This window comes from Myotis lucifugus, unplaced genomic scaffold, assembly GCF_000147115.1.
Source record: "Myotis lucifugus unplaced genomic scaffold, Myoluc2.0 scaffold_317, whole genome shotgun sequence".
Classification (NCBI taxonomy): domain Eukaryota; kingdom Metazoa; phylum Chordata; class Mammalia; order Chiroptera; family Vespertilionidae; genus Myotis; species Myotis lucifugus.
The window spans coordinates 1,076,023-1,086,604 of NW_005871365.1; positions in this window are offsets into that span (position 1 = coordinate 1,076,023).

Genomic DNA, 10,582 nt, shown 5'->3' on the forward strand with positions numbered 1-10,582 from the left:
TTTCATTGTTACAAATTGAACATAATTAAAGCAGAGGGATTAATCACAAAAACAATATGTAATTATATATGTGTTTTCTGATGGTCTTAGGCAACCCCTGTGAAAGGGTCGTTCAACCCCCAAAGGGGTCACGACCCACAGGTTGAGAACCACTGTCCTATGCAATACTTTCAACAAAGATTAAAAAAGTAAAATGTACAATGTGATAAAAAAAGAAAAGTGATGAAGTCATTTCAAACTAAGAATGTTCTCTGGAAAAGGATGTAGTATTGGAGAGAAAAGCTTTGGTGGAAGAAGAAAGGGGTGGGATTTAACAATTATAAGCGGTAACACTCAGCAAGTCCCCAACCTGAGGAGGGTCCTTCTAGGGGACGCCCTTCATTCCCCAGAGCTCAGGCCTCGGATCCTTTCCTTTGGTGCTTCAAACCCACATTCTTGTCCTCACCTCAGAGCAGCTGAGCTCTCAGAGCTTTGAATTCCCCTTTCATACTTTCTGCTCCTCCTGAGGCTCTGAAACGCACGTTTTCCATAAATAGAGTGTTGATCACAAGGAAGGAGTCAGTTTGGTTTCATGATCAGACACCCCCCCCCCCACCCATATTTGAGTTGTCCCATAATAACTGGTCTTTGGAGCAATGGAACCGCATCTCTAGACTCACTTAGTCCTGTGTGGAATTTTCCGTATCCCTTTACTTGCTTAGATTCTGTAGTTTTCAGGAACTATAGGTACATAAAATCCGGATACATTGGAGTGATGGAATACTGCGCAGTAATTAAAATGTTACTGAAGGAAAATAAGCTATGTCCTGAGCAAACATTATTTTGGTAAATCACAAAACAGGTTATACAGTGTGCACAGCTCGACCCAGATTTATACACAAACAAGTTAAAGCTTGATGGATAAACATGAGTAGAAACAGAATTGTAAGGGATACACTCGAAAGTTAATAGTATGCAGAGTGTGGAATGAAGGGTGATTTTTATTTTATTGTGTGCAATTTTTTGTGTTTTGTATGAGGCAGCTGAATCATAAGACCATCAAAAGTGGGTATGATTCTGATACTGTGCAAAAGAAATGATTATGAATCGTCAACTTGTTATTTCTTTATTAAAAAAAATGTTTTTATTGATTTTAGAAAGAGAGGGAAGAAGAGGGAGAGAGAGAAACATCGATGTGAGAGAGAAACATGGATTGGCGGCCTCCTGCATGCACCCCTACCTGGCACAGAGCCCTAACCCTAACCTGGCCATGTGCTCTGACCAGGAATTGAACTGGTGCAGCCAACTGAGCACACGGCCGGGGCAGAATCCTCAAATTATTCACAAGGGCTCGGGATGTTTCACACGGGAGGAAACTGAGTTTCTTTCTTGTGCTGTGAGTTTTGTCACAAGCAAACAATAATTGTTGTTCCCGAAGAAACAGAACATTAGTAGAAAAGCCCTACAATTCCCAGGTCCTTGGAGCACATTATTTGAGTTTACGGAGATGAGAAATGCTTTCATTCTGAACCTGCATTTAAAATGCTTTCATTTGCTTGAGTAAATGGTAAAATCAAATAAAGCCCTTTCTTCGGATTTCTATGTTGAAAAGAAGTCAGGTTTGTTCAGCCTCCTAAACTATCCTGTCCTAATTTTGCTCTTTTCTTTGGAATCCTTGAGTTTCCTTTCTAGCCAAAAAAGAGCTCACCTGAAATATCTATCGGAGCTGACCCTCCCCCCCTCAGTGGGGGTCCCTCATCACCCCACTTTCAGGCTAATCACAGCCACTTCTTGAGAAACAGCCCTCTGAAAATCACAAGTTAGTGAAGTGCCTGCTTTATAATTCCAAAGAATTATTATCATATCTACCAGAAGTTAATGATCACTTCTCAGTGCATGGCACTTAGCAATTTTATTTCTTTTGGGTTAGGTGCTTTTCCTGTAATTAGGGAGCATTTATTCGAGTGGGGAGACAGGAACATAGGTGTAAATATACATATTACATGTACACATTAAGTAAATCATTATAGATAGATACCGAGTTACTATGTTCCAGTGCTACTATGAATGCACGGAAACCACAAGTGGGTATTGGAGTCCACTTCAGTGCAACGGTCCCCTGAGGACCACAGCTCCTGCTCTGTCATAAAAGTCTCTGACGGGCTGGTCAGAAATTTGGACGGACAGGGCCGGCCTGGCTATTCGCATGCAAGGTCATTTTCATTTCTGGAAACGCAGCACCCATGGGTCTCTTCCCGTGTGCTGAGGTAGATAGTGTGATCGCACCTAAGGCGCTCTCTGGGCAGATTCACTCCCAGGGTTATGAGTTTATCTTTCCCGCCCACATGGCCTCAGCCAGATGAGGGGGCGTTTGAACCGCCCACAGGGTGTAGGTAACGTGACATTGCACCAAGCAGTCCACTGAGAGCAGCAAAGGAAGGTTAGCAAGGAACTCATGGTCCTTGAATCCACGAGTTCTACCACGTGTTGCCTTACTCGTGGTCATTGAATCCATGAGATCTACCACGTGTTGCATTACTCAGAAGTTGCCGGCCTGAGAGAGGGAAGGAATAGTCCTGTAAGGTAACAAGAGGCGCCAGCTGGGAGGCGCTACTCTGCACGGATGGAGGCCCATCTTTCTGAACACATTCTAGGCACCAAGTCAACAATGAGCGCATCATTCTGCCCCCAGCACGGAGAACGCCTGGGTCCGGAATGTGAACTAAGGTCAAAAGCAGAACTCGATGCACCTGTCATGAACACCCAATCACCACGTCAGCACCCAGGGCCCACCTTCGGGGTCTGTGCTTCCTGGCCCGTAGCCTTGGGCTGGAGGGTCATACATCCTCGTTTCCAGGTGGGCCCTGCTTCCAAGGAGGGGGCAGCAAAAGGCTCGTCCCAAAATGCAGCTGCTGCCCATCAGCTCTGACTCCTCCAGAGAGACCTGAAGGCATAGAGAGGAGTTTCCATTTTGTCAGAGGAAAATCGATTCTGCTCACTGAGAGAAGACAGGGCTGCGGCTGTGCAATGGGCAGCAAGACCCCATTTGACCCCGGGGACCCACGAGGCAGGCAGTCTCCTGGTACCACTGCTCAGTCCTCATTATAAACATGCACATGCCTCAGGCAGGCCCAAGAAGGGCATGGTGATGAGGGGATCGGAACCCACAGCCATGAGTGTCTGGATTATGGGATGAGGTACGCCACCTCGTCCAGCAAAATAGGTAGTGAAGGCAGAAGAAAATGAGCCCCACCTTGAGCCCAGCTGCACTCCGCCTAGCAGTTTTCCCTTCCAGAGCAAACTGGCTAAGGTCCTGGAGGAGCGCTTCCGGGGACTTCTATGACAGAAGTTGCTGGAACATTCAAGAGATAGGTTGTAGGAGATGCGACAGTGTGCCATGTGGGTACCCACTCTAGGGCTCGGACATTCTCAGGTGGTGGGCAGTGTTCTCAGACACTGACCTCTGTGCCATGTTTGTATATATGCAGACATAAGTTGTATGAGTACACTTATGTGCTCTCTATAAACATCAACATATAGACTGTTGTGGAGTGCGAGCGACAGAATGACCAGAACTCCAGACGGATTAAAATCTAGAGCCTTTATTGACGGCCAGTGTCCGCTCCTCCACCCGGGAAGCCCAAGAGAGAAGCGGCCCCGACCATGTGCAGAGTCCAATATTTAAAGGGGACAACTGCATCCATGTTCAGGTTCCCATAGCAAGCAAAGCCAAGTTACAAAAGCTCATTGCGTAGTTTTAGTCAAGCTATTCATCATCCCCCTGTTATTCATTTCTGGGTAACTTAAAGGTCAGGACTATTCTTAATTTTGATCTGTCTGTTCTTTGTAGACCCTTGCTCAGGTGTGTTGATCTGTTTGTTCCTTTGTAGGCCATTGCTCAGGTGTGGGAGCTCAGTTCCTAGAAACTTTGCACAGGCTGTCAAGCTGCTGAGGTGGCTAGGTAATTAAGCAGGCCTAAAAACTTTTTCTACTCTGTAACATAGACATCAGAAATTTAGAAAAATGCATGTTCACTCTTTTTTTTTTTCTCTCCTTTGAATAGATAACTTCAAATCACCTGTTTCCAAGCCTGCTGATTCTCTTCTCAGCTGGTTCCAATCTGTTGTTGACTCCTTCAGTCAATCTTTAACTTCAGTTATTGTATTTCTCAGTGCTAATATTGCCATTTGGTTCTTTACTATAGTTTATGTCTCTGCTGAATATATGTAAACACATATGTATATTTTTATTATGTTTTTATTGATTTCAGAGAGAGGAAGGGAGAGGGAGAGAGACATAGAAACATCAATGATGAGAGAGTAACATTGATCAGCTACTTCCTGCACGCCCCTCACTGAGGATTGAGCCCACAACCCAGGCATGTGCCCTGATTGGGAATCTAACCCTGACCTCCTGGTTCATAGATCAACCAACGCTCAGCCACTGAGCCACACTTGCGGGGCCTATGTAAGTCTTTTTAAAAACAAATATTTTGGGTGGTTTGGATAAATACTAATGCAATTATGATTACATTTCTTTCCTTTAATATATTGAATGTCTTTTTTCTTTTCCCTTTTGGAAAGCATACAATGCCTTGAGGCTAACTTTAGTAGTGTTTTCTGTTTGCAGAAGCATATCAAGTTATAAAATTTACATTAATGTCTTAAGAGAGAGTAAAACCTGAAGATTGGCATTGGGATAAAAATAACTCATCTTTATCTTTCAAAACAGGTTTTTAAAATTTCTTAGAAATTTATTCAAAGAAGAAACTCTTTAATCAGATTTATAGATTTTTTTAAGTCTATACATATAGTCAATGATGTTACCTTTCCTGATTTTAAGATTTGTAATACTGGGGATCGCATTCATTTTAATAATTAATCTGTAAAGAAAATAAAATGCCTACTATAAAATGCAAAACTATATTCTAAAAACATATTACTTATAAAGAAAGAATTAATATGAGAGCAGGCCTGGCCAGTGTGGTTCAGTGGTTGAGCATCAACCATGAACCAAGAGGCCACTGGTTTGATTCCTGGTCTGGGTACAGGCCTGGATTGCGGGCTATATCCCCAGTAGGGGGCGTGTAGGAGGCAGCCGATCGATGTTTCTATCTCTCTATCCCTCTCTCTCTTCTAAAAATTAATACAGGAAAAAAATTATAATAATGAGAGCAGAAATGTGAAAATAAAATGTTTCACATCTTCTGTTTCTGTGTTCCTAGTTTGAACTTTGAGTGCCCCTAACCTCATCCTTAAAATGAAAATATTAAAACTGCCACATTCCTATGTTATGAAGATGTTCTGAAGACTGACAAAACAAACCCATTAAGTGCTTTTAATAAGAAGTTCTTATTAAAGTAAAAAAGTTACTTTGCTGTCAAAAGTATACCTTCTTATGGAATACTACTTCTTTTGCAATAATGTAAATTCATATGCAGTTTTCCAGTATTCATAGATTAGACTGTAAAAACTTTTGAAATAGGGTCTATTGTTTGTGCAGCATTTAAATGAGCAATAATTTGACTGTATGAGCATTGGCAGAAGATAGAATATTGGGAGGGTTATTAAACACTGCGAATCTGCAAAACCAGTTAAGTTGGAGTTATTCATCACAGATGTTTTAAAAATAAGATCTAGTTCGATACTTAACCCTATTCACCAGACTTAAATCTCATATTTGGCATTTTGTGTAACATCAAGAGAATGTATAAGATTGCCATATAAAAATAACAAATATTGCATATAACTCACAAATCTGTTTGGAGTGAGTCTTCCAATCTTTAAAGCACATGCATTTAGTTTCAGAATTAAATGAGTTGGTACAAATGGTGGAGGCACAAAACACATTACATGTGGTTGAAAGTAACATTTATTCTAAGTCAGTTACACTGACAAGGGCCATTGGGTTAGATCCGTCTGTGAGAATGTGGTTGAAGTAGAAGAGGATTCTGCTTCTTTCAGAAAGTGCAATGACAGGTGTGGTCATCTGGTTGCCTTTTATTACTTATTTCATGAAAGGTGTCAAAAGAAAGCTATTCGTATATTCTTATTTCACTACCAAAATTAACTTTTAAAAAGTATTTGTAAAATGGTTACGAGCAAATTCTGAACTGTAAATAATCCCTTGAAAGTAGCTAGAATCCTTACCTTTAGCAACCCTCATTTTATTAGGAACAACCCGGTGTGAATGAAGATAACTTACTACTCAGATGCTAGTTGGAATGTCATGCCCAGCAAATACCATTGGGATAATTATTGCTGCGGTCCTTCCTTTGGCCATGGCACATGGTCCCCTGAAGAGTTTAAAATTTCATCTTCTACTTCTACTGATGGGGACGTCCATGCTCTTCTGTACCGCTTTGTAAAAAGTCTTGTTACATTTTTGCTGACACACACAGGAGCTTAGCAAATGCCAAAGCTACTCAGTTAAGGAGAAGAAACGATACAGAGAGTAAAACAATCTTGACAGAGGGCCAAAATATCTAAGTGTTTAACCTGGAGCCATTCTGTTCGCTGTTCCTCCCTCCTGACTTGACTTGGGACAATTACAAACAAGGACTAGGATAGTTCCTGTAAGATAGCTAACAATGGGTAGATTATTTTGTTGTTGTTAATCCTCACCTGAGGATATTTTTCCCATTGATTTTTAGAGAGAATGGAAGGGAGGATGGGGGGGTGGGGCGGGAGAGAGAGAAACATCATGTGAGAGAGACACATCAATTGGTTGCCTCCCATACCTGCCTGGAGCAGGGCCAGGGATAGAACCTACAACCCAGGTACCTACCCTTGACCAGAAATTGAACCTGTGACCCTTCTGTGTCTGGGCTGATGCTCTAACCCAGCGGTTCTCAACCTGTGGGTCGAGACCTCTTTGGGAGTCGAACGACCCTTTCACAGGGGTCACCTCAGACCATCAGAAAACACATATATAATTACATATTGGTTTTGTGATTAATCACTGTGCTTTAATTATGTTCAATTTGTAACAATGAAAATATATCCTGCATAGCAAATATTTACATTACAATTCATAACAGTAGCAAAATTACAGTTATGAAGTAGCAACGAAAATAATTTTGTGGTTGGGGGTCACCACAACATGAGGGATGTATTAAAGGGTCGTGGCATTAGGAAGGTTGAGAACCACTGCTTTAACCACTTAGCAACACCCGTCAGGGCACAAAGGGTATTTTAAAGTGAGATGCACCGGAGTGCACAAGGGCCGTATATTTCTTGCCTGTTTGGGGTCATTTAGAATTGATTTCATTGTAGGTTTTTTTAAATAGGATGGGTCAGTCAGCTCTAAGTTGACTCTTTCGAAACTTCAACAGACCAAACTTTCCACCAAAAGTTTTGTTATCATGGAAATTGGGCTTAGTTTGTATCCCTCTACATTCTGCATGTTGTTTCACAGTAAAGGTGCCGAAAAATACTTAATACTGTAGAGTAACTTGCGAGCTGGTCTAGATTATGGAAATAATCTTCCCTGTCCCCCCCACCCCCACTTTCTACCATAAACAATGGTGCCTCTGTGAGGCAAGAGGGACTAACTCCATTTGTTTCATTCTAGAGTTCTCTCCACCTCCACTCCTCCATTACTCTGTACCAGGAGCATCCACCCATGCCCAAGGTTTTTCTAGCCCAGTGGTTCTCGACCTTCTGGCCCTTTAAGTACAGTTCCTCATGTTGTGACCCAACCATAAAATTATTTTCGTTGCTACTTCATAACTGTCATGTTGCTACTGTTATGAATCATAATGTAAATATCTGATATGCAGGATGGTCTTAGGCGACCCCTGTGAAAGGGTCGTTCGACCGCCAAAGGGGTCGCGACCCGCAGGTTGAGGACCGCTGCCCCCAGCTTGGCTGTTAAGGTCTCCCCGTGTTTAAAACATTGGTTCTGATTCTGTGTCCCCGGATGCCTAGAGATCGGTGAAGACCTAGAGGGGAATCTGTTGGCTCTTCACAATGTTTAGTAAGACTCCATGAGCTCTGAAAATTGTCTAGAACATTCACACTTCCCCAAACGGACCTCCCAATCAATCACCAATTACTCTCTCAGCTTCCCTGACAAGCCAGTGTGGAGAAGTCAACTTAGAACACTGCTCCCGAGGAAGCCACTGTTTTTTTCTTTAAACCCTTTTCATCTTGTTTTTTGCACGGCTTGCAGCCAGAATGAGTTCTACAAAGCTGTCCTTCAAACACTGTTTATAATGTGCCCAAATAGGAAGTGTCATCGAGCTAATTGTGCTGCGGATTAGAGACTATGTCAGGAAACGTCACATTCTGTTACATTTGAATCTCTGGGTAAACAGTGAGCAAGGACGGGCTGGAAGGTGGCGTGGAAACAGTGCCCCTGGAAAGTCAGCCATGCCAAGTTGAAGGTGGTGAGGTCTCTTCCAGCTTCCCTGTCCTCCATCTTTTTTTTTTTTTTAAATCTTTTATTGATTTCAGAGAGGAAGGGAGAGAGATAGAAACATCAATGATGAGAGAGAATCATGGATCGGCTGCCTCCTGCACAACCTACACTGGGGATCCAGCCACAACCCGGGCATGTGCCCTGACCGGGAATCGAACCGTGACCTCCTGGTTCAGAGGTGGACGCTCAACCACTGAGTCACAGCGGCCGGGCCCTGTCCTCCATCTCTTGTTTGGCAGTATCCTTCCTCTCTATTTCATCTCCTGGAAACCCATGGGCAGGTTCCTGGGCTCCAGATCTGGCTGCTAGCTACAGGCTAGCGGGATTGGGCATCATTAATATTCCTTTCTAAGAATCTACTATATTTCCTCCCAGAGGCGTCAATTCAGACCCAGGTTATGCCTCGCTGGGCCGGGGCCAGAGGAATTTAGACCACAGAGCACAGAGAGCAGAAGGCAGTAATGGCTCTATTCACCCAAGTCCCTTTGCCTGAAAGGACCCTTTCACGTGGTGAGAGGCCTGAGATGTGACCGGAAGGCGGGGCTTGCGAGGCTGCCTGCCTCATTTCTCACCTTCTGTGGCTGTGTCAGGCCCCGAAATGCTCCATAAATCAGGACAGGATCGAGAAACAATTCGAAACACCATTTTGACATGTTCCTACAAACCCTGTAACTCTCTCTAGCCATTGAGTTGGTTTCCCATTTTGGCACTCTCACAAATATGTATATCTAAACATTATTATTTTACAAGTTTCCAATTAAAGGATGACTTTTAGAATAAATTTAAAAATATACAAAGAATTGAATAGGAAAATAGGGTCTCAAAAAAGTGTGGACACTGCAAAAACACACATTTTTTTTTCATTTTGAAGAGATGAAGGATAATGAAGATTGTAAGTTGACCTAAGTTCCCACCATAAAGTTTTCATTTGTAACGGTACATTCCAATTTCAAACACACTCTGATTTTGAATTATTAGCGACTTGAGGTCATCATCTAAGAAGCTCCTTGGTGACACTTCTCTGTAGCTGACATAGGCGTCCCACACATGCTTCCGGCAGCATCGCTAATATAAAGTGAGCCCACTTCTCGCCGTGGGGATGGTCACTCTGTTTGCCACTGAGAGTGACCGCCACATGGAAGGTGTTTTTAGTGGCTCTCCTCATTTTACATGTATGACATCCTATGTATGATGTGAATTCCATCTTGGGCCTCATTCTGGTCTCTTGAGCACCTTCCAACGCTTAACCCACATAGAGCATCTGCTTCATCCGATGGGTCACGAGGTCTAGTTCCATAACTAATAGAAAGTTGGTCCCGAAAGATGAGTGGACATGTGTGCCTCATTCTTACACAGTGAAGCATCTTCACTCCTCAGCACAGGTCCTGGCCAAAGTTACCAGCCTTTGTCAACAGGGACAGTATTCCTCCCCTCAACAGGCCTCTGTTGAGTGCCTAATGTATGCTGGCACCTTGCTGGGCTCTGGGCCAGAACACTGTTGAGAGAGACCCCTTAGGAAATAAGGAACCAGAGGAGCCAACAGGGGGCCATTTTTTAGACTGGGGGGGGGGGGGGAGCCAGGGAATCTGTATCGCAGGTGTAAGTGGGTTCCTCCGAGCAAGGGTGTAGAAGGACGTGAGACCCCCCCCCTCCCCCCCAGGGTTCACTGTGCAGGGACCATGGTTCCAGCTCCGGAGGCCTTTTGTGAGCAGCTCTGGGCCTGAGACACTGGGAGGCCTCTGCTGGTTGCTCTCCTGGGTTTCCTCCTCCCCTTCTACCTCTCATCAGGGAGGGCAGAGTCAGCTGGAACATGAAATCGCCCCCGCGCTCGCTGTCAGCGCCCGTGCATCTCGCGCTCTCCCTCGCCCTGTCTCCCATCGGAGTCCACGAGCCTCAGCTGAGCTCGTGCAGGATCGAGGCGGTTCCGAGCAGCACCTGTCCGCGTCAGGTCCCACGGGAGCGCATAGGTGTTGACCTGTTCGCGTGCCTCCATCTCACCTCGAGCCCCTCCTTCTAATTCTCGGTGTAAAAACAGCAAAACACACTTTGGGGAGCACGCGGAGCCCGAGTCCGCCAGTCCCCGTCCTGCTGGAAGCAGCAGAGCTGTGCCCGGGGATAAGGTTACGGCGGCCGCCAGCCACGGACTCCAGGGGTGGGGATCGGCCCGGGCCGCCCCTCCCCC